Source organism: Euleptes europaea, chromosome 10, assembly GCF_029931775.1.
Source record: "Euleptes europaea isolate rEulEur1 chromosome 10, rEulEur1.hap1, whole genome shotgun sequence".
Taxonomy (NCBI): domain Eukaryota; kingdom Metazoa; phylum Chordata; class Lepidosauria; order Squamata; family Sphaerodactylidae; genus Euleptes; species Euleptes europaea.
Window position 1 is genome coordinate 38,029,518 of NC_079321.1, and position 19,973 is coordinate 38,049,490.

The window sequence follows — 19,973 nt, forward strand, 5'->3', positions numbered from 1 at the left end:
GTAAATTGATAGCTTTAGTCTCAGGGCTTCAGTGACAGCTAGAATCCTCTCTAGGAATCCAAAATAACCATGTTTTACCTTTTGCTTGATTTAAAATTATAGCAAGCACTTGCTATCTTTTCTAGTTAAAGCACTGTTAATGGTCCATTAATATTTTAGTGACTACTGATGACTCCTAAGTTAACAAATGCAAAGGTACAATCTCTAGAATCTCTTCAGTCCACGTTCAAATAAAACTGAAGTTACCTGGAGTTAATCTAACACTGTCATCCTAAACATCTCCAGACACGTATTATCATTGCAAGCTTGCAATTCAGTGAAACGTATTTGTTGACACTAAATTTGGTATAGCAAAAGCGAAAGTCCATCCTAACTAGCAAGTATTGTTTTTCCTGCAGTGGATCAAGTGATATTTCTTCTTGCTTCCTAAATGATAAAATATTTGTCTCTATCAAGGTAGATGCACAAAAAATAGCTATCTGGTTTTAAACATAAACAGATGGCTAAAACGTATAACAGCAAGTCTGTAAAGAATTATTCTATCTGCAAGTAGAGCATTCCTAACATTGCAAGAAATTGTGATTTTGTGTATCTCTCTCACTGAAAGCAAACCATTAACAACATTCTCATTAGTCTAGAGAATTTCTGGTTAATCGTTATAAATATGAGATAGATTTAATCTAGTTCTACTCTTAAACTGAATATGCCCTCCAGCTAGAAGTGATAGGCTACTCTGTGTGATACATTAATTTTTCTAGCTACAGAAGATAATCCATTAAAAATGTGCATATACCAAGCTTGCTAACTCCAGTTTAAAAAATCTTGGAGATTTGGTGGTGGAGGAGTCTGGGGAGGGGGTTCAGTGGTGATGTGATGCCATAAATCACTTGTAATTCCAGATCTCCAGGTCCCACCAGGAGGTTGGCAACTGTAGCACACACAAAAGGAAACTTGTTACTGACAGAAAGGAGCTGTTACTCTACCAAGCGTTTATGCTGCTCTCCATCTGTGCTTTAGTTTCTATCTGCAGACAACTGATAAACATTTCCTTAATAGGGCAATAGCACCACAACATAGGATTGCCAATCTCCAGATGATACATGGAGATGTCTCAGAATTACAACTGATCTCTACATTACAGAGATCAATTCCCCTGGAGAAAATGGCTGCTTTGAAGGGTGGACTCCATGGCATTATACCTCACTGGGGTCCATCCCATACCCAAACCTGCCCTCCCCAAGCTCCAGCCACAAATCTCCAGGAATGTTTCAACCCAGAGCTGGCAAGCCTACCACAGCAGAATTAATCCAACTACTTTGTAGTTATTTTTCAGGGTGGGGTTCAAGTCAAATAAAATAAATAATAACATGTTGTCAAGTCACAACCAACCTATGGCAACCCCTTATGGGGTTTTCAAGGCAAGAGATTAGTAGGTTTGCCATTGCCTTCCTTTACACAACAACCCTCTTCTCAGGTTGCCTCCCATTCAAGTGCTAACCATGGCCAACCCTGTTCAGCTTCCAAGCTCTGGCAAGCTCAGACTAGTCTGGGATATTCAGGCTGCTTAGCCACTATAGAAACCTGAAATACCAGAGGAACCTCCCCTCTTGCCTTTCCCTGACTTTAAGATTTGATGTTATTGATTTTGCTAAAAAAAAAAGCCCCATCTATGCTAGTTTCTCCAAAACTCAAGACAGCTTACAAAATGGATAAAAGCAATACTGTAATACAAATTTGATTTAACATGTAAATATAATAAACAAAATCAGCAAAAATAACGTAGCATCAAGATTTTTTAAAAAGAGCAATGCCTGTTTATACGAGTATTTGGAATTCAGTCCTGACTGTTCTCCAGATACAAAAGATAATTATATCTCACACTTAAGATTTCGCCCACTACTATACTTACCAACATTTTAAAGTATTTTTGACTTCATACAGAAACTGCTTTTTAAAAAAGAATTAAATAGAAGGAGGAACAGATACTTGTACAGAAGAACTGTCCTGTTTGTTTTCTTTCTAGGCCAATGCTACTTTGGACTGCATTAGTAGTTTGCAGAGTACGTTCCATTCAGTCTACATGCTCAGTAGTGGCTCTTGGATTTTGGCAAGTTCAGACCCAAATAAGAACAGAAAAATGAAGCTTACCTTTTGTTCCACATTTTCTCTGTGTTGATTTGAAGGGGATTGTACTCTCACTTAAGAAAACAGCTTCACAGCTATTTTAGAAGCAATGAAAACACAGAGCATGGAGGCTTCCTACCCATATATATGAGTAGGCATTAAGTAATGAGGAAAACCTCTGGTTATTGTAGTGCTAGTAATTATTTTGACAAAGTGATAGCAGCAAGGGGAGGGTGCATGAAAGGCCCTCTTTAAAAAAATAAGATTTTAAGCTGGAACACATGCACGTGTTACAGCTTGATGCAGTTGAAGAAGGATGTTTGCCTGCTTCCTTTTCCATTTCGACTTCTCTGAAATTTGTTGATAGTAGTATAATGTAACATAGGCTTGTTTTAAATATTCAGTTTGAGGTTGTTAAGAGGTGGTAGAAGAAGAAAACAGATGAACTGCAAGCATTATTATAAATGACATTTTCAAGTAATAGTAGGAAGGTCATGTTGTTTATCAGATTAGGAAAAAAAACCCTGAAGTTTCTTAGATAATTCTCAGATTCAGTTTGATGTATACCCTGTAAAAGAAGGTGAACACGGGAAGAACTCATTTCTACTAGGAGAGGCATCCTACCCCTATCATATCATCACAAAGGGCCAAACAAAATGTAACTTTCTTTTAAAGAGTTGGGTCGAGGGAACTGTTCAGGGATGCAGCTCTAAAGAGGGGCAAACAACTTCCTGCCCCCCTCCACATGTCATTTTAGTTTGGATCTCCCTCATTTTTAAAGAGACATTCCCTGCAGCTGCTGTGTGACTGCAGGCTGAGTCACTCAACCCTTAAAAATGTAGCATCTAGTTTGGCTCAAAGTCTAACAGCCATTTGTAGCTTACTTTCTTTCCTTATTAGTAAGTAGTCTTTGCCATAGACAAAATGTGGTGGGGTTTTTTGTTTTGTTTTTTTGTGAGATTTATAGGCCAAATCTATGCCAGCAATTTTTCCAGAAAAAAATCAGAATGGATCATATCATCTACTAACTGAGAAAACTGTGCCTGTTCTTGAACAATGTAATTGGCACCATACCAATGCCAAGGGCATACAGGCACCATGCAGAACTCTAAACTGGTTTTGTGGCATGGTGACAGAAAGTACAGGATCACAGCCATTGACAAACATAACAACTTAAAGGAACTTTGACCAACATGGTGAAATATATGTTTATATCCTACTGTAATGACTTTTCCCAAAGAATCCTGGGAATTTTAGTACAGAAAGCTGAGACTTTTCAAGCAAATACCCTTCTTATTTATTTATTTATTTATTTATTTATCATACTTATAACCTGCCCTCCCCAGCAAGCTGGCTCAGGGCAGCAGCAAGCTGGCTCAGGGCAAGTAACATCAGTTTACAATCCAATCATAACATAGTTACATAGTACTAATAGTAATAATAAAACCAATATTAAAATTATAACTTAAAACCACAAATCAAAACCACTGATCAGAAGTGGCGTCTAAATCCCTTTTTGCTGTAAGAGCCCCTGCAGGTAGCTGCCCCTCCACCATACCATTTCATAGATGGTGCGGGGGAGGGGAGGGAAAGGGGAGGCCAGTATAGATTATATCCACGGCTGTCTCAGTTATTGTAGGCCTGGTGGAAAATCTGTCTTGCAGGCCCTGTGGAACTCTTTAAGGCAGGGGTGGTTAACGTCAGGCCTGGGGCCATTTAAGGCCCGTGGAATCATTTGGTCTGGCCCTTCGTGGGTCCTGGCAGATCTCGAGCTCAGAAGGATCTAAGACTGGCGATCTGCCCCCTCCTGCAGACAGGAATAGCCTCTATTCAAGGTGGATGTGAGTTTGTTTTGCCGAGAAAAGGAACCTCCCCCCCCCTTGCAGAAGAGTCATTAGCTATGGAGCTGCTAGGACCGCCCAATAAACTGTATTAACCCTTTCCCGCCCGGGCCGTGGAGAAATGTATTCCCTCTGTACTACAAGCAGGCTGGAGGCGGAAGTGGTGACAATGGAGTGGTTAAAGGGGGCAGGGCCAGAATGCACGTGAGGGTGTGTGTGAGTTCTTAGCCAGTGTGTCCTCATTTCATCCCTGCAGGCAGAGGTAGCAGGAGCTGGCTGTAGAATCCGTCCCCGACCATGCGGAGCAGGAGCAACTCCGGCGTGTGGCTGGACGGCTACACCCGGCTGGTGCAACAGACCATCCTGTGCCACCAGGTGGGTGAGTGGGCCACTGGTTGGATGCCTGCCTGCTTGCACACGCTGGGGGTGGGGTGGGTCATCTGGGGCAGCTGCCTGCTTGGGGATTGGTCGGCTAATTTTTAAGCTGGTAATTTTGTATGGCCCGTGAATGATGTTATAAATATCCAAATAGCCCTTGGCAGAAAAAAGGTTCCCACCCCTGCTTTAAGATCCCGCAGGGCCCTGATGTTCCTTGGCAGAACATTCCACCAGGCTGGAGCCTGCCTCTTGTCGAGGAAAGCTGCACACTCTTAGGGATGAGGACCACCAGAAAATTATCATTGGACGATCTCAAAGTCAAGAGATTTACTCTTTGGCAGAGAGAGCTTCTTTCAGACCCATTAAATCTGTTGTGTAGAGACATATCCACTGTCCACACAAACCATGAGCCTGTTATGTAAGAGTAACTACCTATACAATGCAATTATATATGTGTTTACTCAGAAGTAAGTCTCATTCTGTTCACTGAGGCTTACTTCCATGTAATTGTCATAAGAATGCATCCATAATTGAGTAAGATAGCCAGCATAGTGAGAGAAACTTGTTCTGCTTACTTCATATAAAATGTAACTCTACATAGCGTGAATTCTGACAAGTTTAGGGTGGGGATATAGATTTTGAGGGGAAATATTTGAAGAATCAGTCATGTAGAGAATATGGCTATGTCACAATTTTTTTAATTTAATTTAATAAGTGGTTCAGAACCTCTTTTCCTTATAACCCACAGTGATGCCTTGTAGGACTGGTAGCAGGAGAAAAGTCCGTTGAAAATTGCTCAGTCAGATTTGGATACCTGGTCCAGCAAAATTCTTGTAGTAGTCCTGGGAGCAATCTCATATGAGAATAACAAGATTGCTTCTCATTGGAAATGTTGAGTGAAGTACAGAGAGAGAGCAGAGGAGATGCCTTCCACGGTGATGTAAACAAACCACTTAATACAAACAGTTCTACCCCTACTGTATGTCATGCATTTTTTTTGAAAAGCTTAATGCTTCTATTCCAAACTATCTGCTAAAGAAGTTATTTAAATAATATGAAGCAAGGTTTTTTTTAAAACAACAGAGAACAATTTAACCTGCAGAACAGGTGAACACATTGGCAAGACCATTTAATACAGAGTCACTGAGTCAGTAGTACTCAGTTAAAACGAAGCCATAGAAAGCTGTGTAGAAGATGGCATCACATTTTCCCCCTTCAGCTGTAAAAGTGCATCTTAGATCTCGGGATCTGTAAAAATGAAAGGGAAACTAGGACATGTATAAAAATCTTCAAAGAAAGCACTTTTTTTCTTTTCTGTGAATATTATTAGTTCACAGCTCTAAGAAAGTGATGGGGTTGTTTAAGCGGCTTTATACAAATTGTATATCTCAGTCACTGCTTTATGGCCTGCGTAGCACACCTGCTTAAGCATTGTTAAAACTGGATAAAGAGATGGCTACATTTTCCTTTGCATCTGGTCAGAGGCAAGCATCCTTCCTCTGAACTAACCGGGAACAATGAGATGAGGAGAGTAGGGTTGCCATGAAGTGTGCTGGCTAGAATATTTGATATTAGTGAGTAAGGGTGACTGGCTGAAGCATGAGAAACAGGGGAAGACATTCTTTCAATAATGCTTGTCTCATAATGACTTGCTTCTTGTAAATGAAAAGTCAAAAAACCCAATGGGCACATATAAGCCATTGCATGGGACTAAAGGAACCCTTGGGACATTACAGAAACAATTCAATTGTTGTTCATTTATCAGAAATGTGCCAGTGAATGAGGAACTGAAACCAAGATAACAACTTAACCAAAACCTCTCAATGACTATGTGACTAAGGGAGGGTACTAGAAGTTTCTCCAGGCACTAGAACATGGGGCAGTATCTGTGGGGCCTAGTAGTATGGATGGAAGGCAGCCAAGCAATTGAGGAGTGGAGGGGGAAGTTTGTCTCCACCATCCCCACCACCCACACCTGTGCAGAAATGTGATATAGGTGTTCAACTTCTCTTCCTTATGAAAAAATGGGGGAATCCTCAAAATCGACATCTGGCACCCCCTTTCTCTACTAACTTTCCATAAACAACAAGGGAAACATAATAAAGCCCCTTTAAATATCTGGACACAACCTTTCCACTTTGCTTGTAAGTCATATGCTACTTTGAAGGTATACCGCATTATCTTGAGACATAAGGACAGATAAAGATTTCAGCATTTATTCCCCCCACAGTACAATAGACAGATGAAAACACGTAGGCCTCACTGGATTTTCACAGCTGAACTAGAAGGTATATGGGAAATTGTGAGGAATTGAAATGTGGGGAACTGTTACCATGAAGTATAGAGAAGGTATTTCCTATTTTAACTGAACATCCAGACTTCATAACAATCTAGTCCATGTTTACTCAGAAGTATATCTTTGTAACTACAACAAGACTTACTTCCAAGTAATGATTGCAGGTTTAAATGTATTTGTGCGCTGTTTGGGTGAAGCACGAATTCCTATAGTATATGCTTGTGTGGGGGAGAGAAAAATAGAGGTCATAAATTAATCTACGAGTCAGATGAAAAATAATTTACTTGTGAAAACTATATATAGTTATAGAAAAGGTTAGTTATAGAAAAGGTTATGGGTTTTGTTACATATATCTATCTATATATGCTGATAAAATGTCAGTGATAAAAATATTTATTATTGCGAAAGACAAAGGAAACACTACATACAGCACATAGGCACACCTCCATAGAAATGCTGCACTTTGAACGTTCAGCATAGAATCTCTGTCAATAAAAAAGCAAATTAATTCCTCTCCACAGAACAGTTAAACTAGAGAGTTGCTTGGCTCTGTTAATTAAGATTTTATGTGATCCAGAAACTAAAGCTGCTCTGTTACTAGGTGATGCTTATTTTTCCAGTCACTTTCTCTTTAAGCTGTACACCTAATTTCAAACGTAGGTTTACATTTTGCTAAATATAGATGCCTCTGCTTTACTGCTTGGGAATGTAAAAAGGTGAGGAAAAAATGTCAAACGTCACTGCCTTGTTTAAAAAAACCTTTTACCTGTTGTTTGGCACCAAGGCTATGTTAGACCAAAGCCCATTTCCTCCCCTCCATATTAAAGCGATGCACAGCTAAATTTATCATAACTCTTGCATCACCTACACCAAAGGTTCTGGTCAAACAGTCATGTCAGTGCTCCTTTACATACTACCAAAACATACTTGATCAATTTTATATAAGCATGATGAACCATCCTTTTTGTTGTTGTTGTTGTTGTTGTTAAATGCACATTATCAGCCTTAAAAAGAAAATGCTTGAATAACAAATGTCAAAAATACACAGCAGTGGTCTATTTAATAAATGAGTCAGAAGTCTAAGTCCTCAGCTGAAGCGGAGACAATGGTAGTATTGATTGTAACTTATCCCATTCTCACCCTCTTTTCTCCCTAGACTCAGAATATATTATTTGCCTGGATGCCATAGGATGAGCCCATTTGATTGCCATTGTGTCTCCCTATCTGGCAAATGGACCCTCTCCCTCCAAGAGCCAGCTCTTTCCCCAAGCTGCCAGCACTCCTGGGCACAAGCAGCTGTTAGTAGCCCCTTCCTCACGATTTGATTTGCCAGAGGATTCAGATTTGTGTTGCTCTTTGGCATCCAACTTCTCCTCACAACCCTCCAACCCAGAGATGGTGGGGGAGGGGGATAAATACCACACACATGTTAGGATTACTAAGCAGCAGCACCACCACCAATGCAAAGCAAAACCTTGGCTAATTGGAGAGGATCAAAGATTGACAAAGAGGAAAGCAAACGGCACCTCCCAGCTAAATGGACGTTATTAGGAAGAGGAGAGAGGGGACAAGGGGTGAGGAGCATGCAGGAACTTTGGGACATGAAAGGATACCAAAAGATTTCCTTGCTGCAGCAGGCTGACAGGGGGCAAAGCTCACCGTGGCAAACATATCTCCAAGGACGAGCCTCGTTTTTATAGGAGCTGCCCTTTCAGCACCATTTCTAAATATATCAGATGTTTCTGCTCTTCTGTTCTTTATTCAAAGTGAGTAAAATGAGATCAGAGGCAGCGCACAGTCCAGGCAAGGCATTACTTTGTCACCTGCAGCAGTTCCAGGGATGGGGCTGAAGGGAGGATCCTTTAGTGGGTGAAGGAACAAAACTAGCTTTTTGCTCTAAACTAAAAGAGAGATCCTTGGTGCAACTCAGCAGCAGAACTGAAATGAATTATGCCCTGACTGCTCTTACCCTTCTCCTAACCTCTGTCGAAGTGATCAAAAGTAATTCAAAGAAATCAACAAGGATAAAAAAAGAACGAAGGGGGAGGAGGGAGAGCTTCACAGATGTTCCATTTATAAATGGATTGTATCATGTTGCCATATTATCCCTGTGACACAATTTTAAAAAGACGCCCAAAGGAGAACAAGGTTATAAGAGAGGCAGGCTCCAAATATTGTAATTCACTTTTAAAGTTTTTCTTCTCACCTTAAAAACTGGAGCCGCAAAAGACAAGGGCGGGCGGGCAAGGAACATCTTCATTTTTATATGGCAAACTAGGGTGGATTCATTTGGTCTCTTTCTCTCTTGCACACACACAAACATCTGGAGATGGAAGCGCTTCATGAGAAGCAAGACAGACACAGGTCTGAACAGCGGCAGGTGCTGAATTAGTGAGCAGCAGCCCTGTTGCCAGGGTATCCACAACATAAATGTTCGTTCTCTCTCTCTCTCTCTCTCTCTCTCTCTCTCTCTCACACACACACACACACACACACACACACACACACACACACACACACACAAATACCCCCCTCCTTGCCAACTTAAAAAGGCCCCAGCAAACGAAAGACTAAGTGACTAAAGAGGACTCAGTTGTCTCTGGGGACAAAACAAATTGTGCTGCTAGGGGCCAACCTCAAAGTTGTGCCAGCCTTCAGGGTTGTGCCCCACCTCAGCCTGGAGGAGAAAACACCAGCCAAGCAAATGCTGGTTGGCGAAAAGGGACTCCAGACGGATGCCCATAGATGCATGTTCCCCCCCCCCAACATGAAGGGCTTCATTTTGCCCCTCTGTTGGAGCCAAAGTGCCACAGGGAGGATGACTCAACCTCTCCTCCTCCCGTTCCTCCCTGCAACTTACAGAAAAAGCAAAAGTACAGGTAGACACCAGCTAAACAGGGCATACATCAGGGCCACCTACTCCTCAGAAGACCAGAAGGCAGAGGTGGGAGGGCAACGCCGCTTGAAAGTGGAGATCCATGTAATGTTGGGGGGGAGAGAGGAGAGCAACTTGGCAGCCTCCTCTGGAGCATCCCTCGCTTAAGTACCCATCCACGCCAAGCCCGGAGAGGGCATCAAGCTCCCCAAAGTAGCCGTGCCCAGTGCTCCTGGTGCTCCTGGCAGCACCAGCGCAGTCCCCCCTCTCCAGGCAACCCCGGCAGCCCCAGCCCGGAGAGGCAGGCAGGTGCTGTTTGCCTGTCCAAAAACCTTGCAACATTAAGCCCGAAAGAGCGAGAGAGAGAGGGACACCGAGAGAGGGAGCGCACAAGAGGCACGGAAGCCCCGCGCCTGGCCAAGGCTTGGCCAGAAACCACGGGGAGGTGGGTGCCTATGAGAGGTATGTGTATGCGGGGGGGAGATCCATGCCTGAGGCAGCAGCTGGCTAGCACAGGGAAGCCCCCCCCCCACAAGCCTGGCGTGAAAACCCCCCCCCCCGAGGAGGAAGCCCCCCCCCCCTCTGGATCCCTCTCCCTCTCTTTGCAGCGGCGAGCCAGCGCTTACCCCGAGCCGCAGTGAGGAGCCCCGCGCAGACCACCACGGCCAGCAGCGCCTGGGCTCGCCTCGGCGCAGTCATGTCTGCAGCTATTCCATCCACGCGCGTGGGGCGAGGGGCGAGCGGGGCTGAGGCTCCGGGCAGCCCCTCAGCGGCGCGCGCCGGCTCGCGCCCCGGCCCCGGGCAGCGAGGCCGGCGCCGGCGACTCAGCGGAGGGCGAAGCGAGGCGGCGGCGAGGGCAGCTCCAGGGGCCGCGAGCGGCAGCGGCGGCGGCCTCCGACGCCTCCTGCAGGACTGGCCGCCGCGGCTCGCCTTCTCATAGCCCCGAGCGCCGGCGAGCCACTGCGGGGCGGCAGGAGCAGCAGCCCAAGAGGCGCCTCCGGTCAGTCCAGTCCAGTCCAGTCCGGGCTCCGCCGGCGGCTCTCCTCCGAGGCAGGGCGAGGAGCCCGACGCCGGCGCCTCCCCGACGCGGCCAGGCATGCACCAAGCGCGCGAGGAGAGCCGGGCGGGGAAGGGACCCGGGCAGCTCGCGGGGAGCCGAGCCCGGCGCTGACGGGCGGCTAGCAGCACAAGGAGCTGCTGAGGCTGCCGCCGCCGCCGCCGCCGCCGCCGCCGCAGCTGCTGGACTCAACCATCCCTTCCCAGCAGAGAGGGGAAGGAGACTTGAGCGGCGCAGCGGCGGCAGCAGCAGCAGCACCAGCCAGCCAGCCAGCGCGCGCGCCCAAGCCCAGGGCCAGCCACTCAGTCGCCGCCTCGCAGCCCTCCACGCCTCAGGCGGGAGGGAGGGAGAGAGAGAGAGACAAGGGTCGGAAAGGCGCCTGGGGGGCTGCCTCTTCTGGGAAGGCGCGCTTCTTCGTCGCGCGGGGGGGGGGGCAGCGCCAAGGGAGGCGGGAGGGGGCGTCGGGCGGGGAGGGAGGCCGGGGGCCGCTCTCCCGCCCCTCTTCTCGCGGGGCTGTCGCGAGGGGAGAGGCGCACGACCCCGAGGCTTTCCTGACTCCCCCCGTCACGCGCCTGAAGCTGCCTTCGACCGAATCGGGGCCGTCGAAGTCGGGGCTCAGACCGGCAGCGCCTCTCCAGGGGCTCAGGCGGAGGTCTCACCGCGTCACCCGCTGGCCTGGCCCCTTTCCCTGGAGCAGCCGGGGATTGAACGCGGCCCCTTCCGCGTGCCGAGCAGAGCACTGAGCCGCGGCCCCTCCCCTTAAAACACGAAGCTGCCTTCTACTGAACCGGACCCTCGGCCCATCAAAGTCAGCATTGCCTACTCAGGCGGGCAGCGGCTCGCCAGGGTCTCAGGCGGAGGTCTGTCGCATCATCTCCTCGCCCAGTTCCCTTTAACGGGATTGAACCTGGGACCTTCTGCGTGCCAAGCAGGTGGTCAAACTGAGCCACGGCCCCTCCTCATGTCTTGGAAGGAGGCGGCGAGGCCCTCCTCGTGGGCCAGCCCTCCCCGCCTCCCCCCCCCATGCGACGTCCCCTGATCGCTTCTTCTTCCGGGCCTGGCCTTGAAACCCCGTCCAGGCAGTTGGGCCCGGGCACCCCGCAGCCCCCGTCGCCTGGACCCCGGTCGGCCGCAGTCTCCTCCCGAGAGAGCGAGGGCTCTCGCGATGCTTGGGGGGAACGCGCCCAAACTCTTCCTTGCGTTACCCTCGTGGTCGGGGCCGGGGCCACCATAGGGCGAACTAGGCGGCCGCCGAGGGCCCAGACCTCAAAGGGGCGCAGACCCGACCTGAGGATCCGTTTTGTTTTTTTAAAGTGAGCAGTTTCAAGTTTTGTGTTTTCAGTTTTTCTCCAAGACATTTTTTTAAATTGGTTTGCAATGGGGGGAGGAGGCGCAAATAGTGCGCCTCGCCTAGGGCGCAAAAAAAGCCTGGCACCCGCCCTGCTCATGCTCTCTTAAAAGGGCGAAAACGCACGGTCGCTTGAGCCTCCTTTCTTCCCTGTTCCAGCCAGGATTCAGCCAGGATCGAACGCACGGACGTTCGAAGAACGTTCAGCCAGGATCGAACGCACGGACGTTCGAAGAACGTTCAGCCAGGATCGAACGCACGGACGTTCGAAGAACGTTCAGCCAGGATTCAGCCAGGATCGAACGCACGAACGTTCTTCGAACGTCCGTGCATTCGATCCTAGCTGAATCCTGGCTGGAACAGGGAAGAAAGGAGGCCCAAGCGACCGTGCGTTTTCGCCCTTTAGTGCGTTTGTTCGACAGGAGGGACATTTTCACAAGTGACCCTTGCGCCTCTGAGCCCGGACGAGGTCGCGGGGCTTGCTCATTTGATGCAACCGGAAGACAGCCGCGCTCAAGATCCGAATGGACGTGCCAGTTATAAGGTCGTCTTCACGGGCGACCGTTCAGGTCTCCTCCTCTCCCCCCACCCTCCCCTGCTTTCTTTCCGGCGCCTGCCAAGTTCACGTGTCGACCTCTGGTGGGCTCAAAAGCACCCCGCCTTCACTTCTTGGTGGAGGGCGGGGCAGGGCTTCTCAGGCTGGCAGTGAGCCCCCCTTGGATCAAAATGGACCTTCCCAAGTACACCTGCTTGGAATTGTTCCCAAAGAGCACAACGCTAAGAACACCTTCCTGGAGATGAGTCCCGCGCGGTCAGGTCCTGAGTAGACCTGGTCGGGATTGCACTGTTGGTCACTTATCAGACAAAAGAGCAAAAATCTACTTCAGGGTCAGATAAGAATGGACTTATCGGGGGGGGGGGGGTTTCAGAAAGAAGGATAGTGAAAAGGCATAAGGAATAACCCTACAAGTCCGTGGAACTAGGAGATGTGCTACTACCACGGGCTTATTTGTGATAAGACCAGTGGAGGAGGAGGAGGAGGAGGAGGAGTTGGGGTTTATATGCCGCTCTTTACTACACCACGCTGGCTCCCCCTAGTTGAAGCTGTGACGCCACTGGGTATCACTTCCTAAGAAATCTGGGGACGGAGCTGCTTTGGAGAAGCCATAATACGCTTGCTCACTTACGTTCGTTTCAGGTTCTTGGTCAGGGTAAAAATAGGTCCTCTTGGGGGGAAGAAAAGAGATGAGGTCTCCATGAAAAATGGGGTTTAGAACTGCTGCTTCTTGTTCGCTCTCTCCTCCCCCCCTCCCCTGCCGTCGCTTCTGATGGCTAGTGTCACGGAGAAGAATTTCTCCCATTAAAAAGCCTTGCTGGGGCAGGACTGAGAAAGGCGCGCCTTCTAAACTGGCTCTAAATACAAGGGCTTGGATTTTAGAACATAACTGGGGCTTGGAATACACTATAGCGTCACCAGGGTGGAGAAGAGTGGTTTGCTTTTGTGTAATCTTTAAAAAAGAGATCAAGAGTGTCAACTTTTTTCTATTCCCCTAAAAAAAAAAAACTTTAAAAAAAATCCTCTGAGCCTCCTTGGTTTGATTCCAGGAGAAATCGAAAATTCTAAAGCCACTTAATACATTAGAATGCGTCTTACTTCCTAATTAATGCCCGGTGCTACCTGTGTTGGTAATTAAAATACGAAGGATCACAGGACAGAAACAAAACCAATGGCGATCAGGAGTTTCAAGGTTGTAATTAGTCACTTATGATAAATTCCGTTTCTTCGTTATATATGCAAAGCTGTTTCCTCGTCGTAAGTCGCAGGAACGAGTGGGAATGATCACTGAACGAAGTAGGATGACTTTGTTAATAGGCGTGTATTTATACATTAATGTCGCTGCGGTGTGGGGGGGGAGAAAAAAAAAACTTCTGCGAACTGGAAATCCGCGGGAAAGACGTGACTCTGCTGCCATCTAGCGACTACTGTTTTCTCTATAATGACTGTCGAAGCGTTCCCCAAAGCTGGCATACAAATGGGAGGCGCATTTCAGCCTTAACATAGAAAATGTTTGCGTTATGGTCACAGAATGTAAAAGTAAGAATACTGTCCCTCCCATCATGGGACCCTGTTTGGTGTTTATTTGTAAAATAATTACTCTGTATGTTCTTCCTGAATGGACGGAGGCAAATCCATATCTCTGAGTCATGCATGAAGCCGCCTTATATTGAACCAGACCCTTGGTTCATCAAGTTGGTATTGTCTACTCAGACTGGCAGTGGATCTCCAGGGTCTCTAGCTGAGGTCTTTCACATCACCTGCTACCTCATCCTTTAAACTGGAGATGCTGGAGGTAGAAACTGGGACGTTCTGCGTGCCAAGCAGATGCTCTACCACGAAGGCACAGCCTACCCCTATTTTTTGGGAAATGCAGAGATGCGATAGGAAATCTTGTCAGGCAGCAAGTACTTCTGCTGCATCTCTGCATCGGGAGTGATTCAATACTTCAATCACAACCTATGCAGACTGGTGGCATCTTCCTATATCACCAGCTGAATAGGTGCCAAGGCCTGAACAGTGAATCAGGCAGAGACACAGTGGGCTTCCTTCTCTGTTGGTAAGTACTTTAGGACAACAGGATTGCCTTTAATTATTTAATCAATGTATTTTTTGGTTACACAAAACCAGTGCTTTCACAGCATATTAGAAAGTTTGATACTTGCCCATAGTGTAGTTCAAAGAAAAAAGTTTGAGAATCAGAATTCTTAACCATTTATGTTGCTGTTGTCTTGGAGCTGGAGTGATATGGTCCCTACAATCCACTCCAGTCAGCATTCTATATCAACTGTAGTTTCTAGACAGTCTTCAAGGACAACCCCATACAGAAAACATTTTTTTGTCATCAAGTCACAGCTGACTTATGGCAACCCCATGGGGTTTTCAAGGCAAGAGACATTCAGATGTAGTTTGCCATTGCCTGCCTCTGTATCACGACCCTGGTATTCCTTAGTGGTCTCCCCTCCAAATACTGACCAGGGCCAACCACCCTGCTAAGCTTCTGTGGTCTGACAAGATCCTGCTAGCCTGGACTATCCAGGTCAGGGCATTTCAGTAATCTAATCTAGATGTTACCGGGGCATGCAATACATTAGCAAGATTCTTTTCTGCCCAGGAAGGGTTGCAACTGGTTCACCAGCTGATAGTGGTGAAAGGCTTCCCTGACCACTGCTGCCCCCTGTTTGTCCTGGTCCAGCAGCATCCCCAGTCTATGAACCTACTCCTTTAGGGGGAGTGCAACCCCCTCCAGAACAGGAGATATCCCAAATCCCAGGTTAAATCTTCTCTCTACCAGTAGCACTTTCTTTTTGTTGGGATTAAGTTTCATCCTATTCGCCTTCATCCCAATACCGCCTCCAGAGACGTGTTCATGGTTTCCACAGCCTCCCTGGGATCTGCTGGAAGTGTGAAATAGAGCTGAGTGTCACCTGCATATCGGTGGCAACTCAGCTCAGATCTCTTGATGACCTTTCCCAGTGGTTTCGCGTAGAGGCTGAAAGCATGGGAGATGAGATAGAGCCTTGCAGGATTCCAGAGGCCAAGCAGCAGTCCCTGAGCACCATACTCTAAAACCTACCTTTGAGGTAGGACCGAAACCCACTGCAAAATGGTGGGTCCCAGTCACAACCCTGAAAGCCAGTCCAGAAGGTTACCATGACAGATGATATCAGAAGCTCCCAAGATGTCCAGGAGAATTAAAAGACTCACACTTGCTCTGTCCATCTCCTGGCAGTCATGTACCAGGGCAACAAAGTCCATTTCATCAGAAAACAGACTGGAATGGATCCAAATGATCTGTTTCATATAAGAATCCCTGAAGTTGCCCAGCTACCACTCAGTCACCTTGCTTGAGAATGGTGCTAGATTTGAGCATGGGAGTTTGTTTCATTTCTTTTGTTTTTCTTATTCATTCCAAAAGGGGCTGTTTTGCTATTGGGTTGTTTCCAAAAGATTTGTTTCATTGTTGTTACTTTTATTATTGCTGTTTCATTTTCATAATTTGTCATCATTATTTCCCACTGGTCTCTCCCCTCACCCCATCCTCCTCAGGCTCCACCTCCAAGGTATTTTCCAACCCGGAGTTGGCAACCCTATAATTAGAAAAGCCCTGGCTGCTTTGTGAAAGTGAAACCAGTAGAGTTGGAGAGAGGCATGACCAAACACCCATTGGAAAGGCAAAGACAGAAACACTTACCCAGTTTTTATTCAGTTGTGATTTAAATTCTTCTATAAGATCTTCTTTTATTACTCCATTGATTCCACACTTTTCTGTATGTTCTCATGACTTCCACTTAATCTATTTGCTGTCTGGTAAAGATAAGGCTGCTACTCTATCCGTAGTTTATTATTTAGCAGCCGCTTTGAAGAAACGCTGAAAGTTACGCCTAAATGCATATTTGCATACAGGTGCTCTTTTTTTAGTGGAACTGCAACTGGCAAAAATGCAATAATGAAAGAAACAGAATAAAACAAAAGAAAATCATGGGTGTTTTTCATTGTATGTTGTTCAGATGGGAAATTGTTTCATTTTCATACTATTTAAGATAATTGCAAAACACCCCATTTTCACAATTATTGTAATTAATAATGAAAGAATGCATAAGTTTAGTAGTTATTCAACTCTCCTGAGTCCCAAGTAGGTATAGTTAGGAATGGACACACCAAAGCCTGCTTCAAGACAGAGACAACAACACCCCTTCTTTCAAGGAGGGGTTTACTGTCTCTTGGACCCAGTCTGTCTCACTGCCTTCTTTTGCCTTTCTCCCCAGTGAGGCCACTTCGGCATACACTAAATATAAAAAGTTTGTATTTTAAAGATGGAGGTAGAAGTAAAATATTGAGGACAAGGTCCCTGATGCTTGATGCTGTAAATCCTTCTTTCAAACAGGTAGCTGATGTACCTCCCAAAGGGTAAGGAATAGCAGCAATCCATGTATGCAAGAGCTACAGCAACTATGCCAGTAAAAGAGCATGTAAAAGACAGTGTTACCTAGTATAAGCAAGTAACTCTTTTTTCTTCTGATTTGGAGGGATGATAAAATGTTAACTAGTTCCAGAAATTCTGTAAACAGGTATTTTTCTATTCCCCTCATGGTGGTTCCTATCTTGCCAATTACTCAAGGTCTCTTTTTTCCCTGCAGTTTTATGCAGCCAAATTTCAGAATGTTTGTCTGCAATATTGTTTACTAAGGCTGCTCATTAAACATACTTTACCTAGTGGCAAAGCAGCAGTTGTTCTGAATCACCTAAGGCAGTTCTGTAACGTTGGTTCATTTGGTGTTGTGCAGAAGTTGTTAATTTAGTACAGTAATACTGTGATGATTTATGACCACTTTTACCCAGGTCCAGATTCTTTGAAATTCACAGGAAAGGTTGGAAATGCTTAAAGGTGACTACATGTAATGGTGATTTGATTTTCTGAAATGAGACATTCCAAACATCAAACTTAACGTTTTTCCAGTGACCATTGTCTCTTGAGTGAAGCGCTCTAAACAATAACATCAGCCATTTAAAATGAGCAGAAATTGTTTTGTATCTGAGTAACAGGAGGAATTTGTCATGGAAGCTGGCTGGATATTTGCTTACAATTTGCTGGGTTATCACACAAAAATCAGCTATGCTTTAAATGTGTTTGATGCATTTGTACCTGCACAGTCAGTGGCATTCATTATCTTAGATATGTGATTCCTTACTCCCAACACCAAGATCAAGAAAACCAAGGAAAATATATTTTTGTCAATTATTATTTTTTCTGTTGGATGAGTTGGGTGAATGGCAAATGGTGGTGATGGAAGAGCCACTGAAGGGAGAGCCACTGAAAAATAATGCAAGAAGAGGCAAGTGCAAAACATTTGCAATATAATGTAGAACAGTTTTGAATGCACAGTAAAAAGCAAACATTTTGATGAGTGTTTGAAGGTGCAATATAAGCAGAAGAGTGTTTTCAAGCCATTGGGTAAATCCACTTCTTTAAGACCATTGGTATCACTGGAAATGGTGCATTCTAAAAGTTGCAACAAGTGTTTGTATAACAGGGTATTACAAACCTTTGCATCCCAGCATGTGAATTGAAACCATGTGAAGAAATGCTGTTTAACTGGGCTGCAACATCATATACCAAAGTCACCAAAACATATCTACTTTTGGTAACCATCCTTCATGCCTCTAGAGCTGGCATTCTTTGCACCCATTTAAGGTTACCAAAGGGGCTGGCTATTATGCCTCACAAAAATATGTATCCTGTCAGACATGAGTAAGTTGAACATGAAAATGTAATCTAGGGTTGCCACAAACCATGAGAAATACCTCCAGTTTCAGGTAAACCCAATTCAAAAAGATGAACATATAACTGCAGACATTACAGTTGAAATTTTGTATTACCATGTTTTCCATCAATTTAATTTTATTTTCTTAGGTTGCCATAGGCCTAATAAAATTAATTTTCTTTTTCTCATGGGAGTTATTTCAGCCAGCTACCACAAGGCAGGTGTACTGTTTTAACTGCTCTTTGTTGCAGCGTTTGAAGCGGGCTTGGAACTGGGAGAAGAACTGGAGTCTAGAGATTTGGAACAAAGGGGTTGGGAAATGTAAAATAATAAGTAGCAGCCCAAATTAAATCATCAAATTAAAGAAGATACATTCCTTTTGGGGATCACACAAAGATTCCCTTACTTTGTGCAGCATAAGTATCTGCATTTGGGGATAGTTGTAGGTAGGGTTGCCGCTGAAGTCTGTTAAAGGCAGATGTTCTGGAGCAGTGTGCAGTAGACAGCAGTTTCTTCCAGAGTCCTGGACTCTTTTATAAAGCCCAGCATGTTCTTTCAGGATGCAGTTTTCTGTTTTTCAAAGTCCTGCATTAAGCAATCTGTAATCTTATTCTTCCTGATATTTTAAGACTTGTATGCCAAATAATGTATTTCAGGTTTTGTTTAGATTCCTGTAAAAACTATTTCCTACTGAATACAACACTATATTTTAATACAGCCTTTAGACTGCAAAGCCCATTATTAGGTATGGCTACAAAAAAAGCAAAATGTTTCCTATGCTTCTCCATGAAGTAGTGTAACAGCTAACAAAATTGATGCATATGAGCGCATCTAGAACTAGGGTTGCCCACCTCCAGGTACTAGTTGGAGATCTCCTGCTATTACAACTGATCTCCAGCCGATAGAGATCAGTTCACCTGGAGAAAATGGCAGCTTTGGCAATTGGACTCTATGGCATTGAAGTCCCTTCCCTCTCCAAACCCCGCCCTAATCAGACTCTGCCACAAAAACCTCCCGGCGGTGGCAAAGAGGGACCTGGCAACCATATCTAGAACCTATGCTCAAAAATTGACAATAATAAGGAATGCCAACTAGGGCTGTTGAATTAAAAAGAATTCGGTATAGTTCGGATTCGGCTGAATTCGGCCCGTTTAGATTCAGGATATGCTGAAGTCCGAACTCCCCCACTTCGGGTCCGTGCAATTCGTCGGGAATTCAAAGTTCGGGAAAAAAATTAGGCCGAATAAAGCCATTAAAAACACAACCGCACCTTTCCGCGGCTCTGGGGGGGCATTTTTGGGGGTAGAGGTCCCAAACTTTCAGCAGAGCTTCAAAGGACGTTTCTTGAAAGACCCCCCACGTTTTGTAAAGATTGGGTCGGGGGGGCTGAGATATGGGCCCCGAAAGGGGTCCCCCCACCCTTAATGTGCATCTTTGAGCAGAGCTTGCCGCCCACGCACAAAGCTCCCAGCCCCGACAATCAGCTGAGAAGTTTTTTTATGAATGAGGGAAAACCTGAAGACACACAACTGAAACCCCCCCCCTCAAACCAGGGAGAGAGAGACTCGAGGGGGAACACACCCCCAGGCAGAACCGGCAAAAGCCCCCTTTGGCTTCCCCCCCACCCACAGAAACTGCTCCCTCCCCACACACACACAGACTCTGCTTCCCCCCCCCACACACACACACAGGAGAAAAAGTATAGATTAAAGCCCCCAAAGGGGTCTTACTGT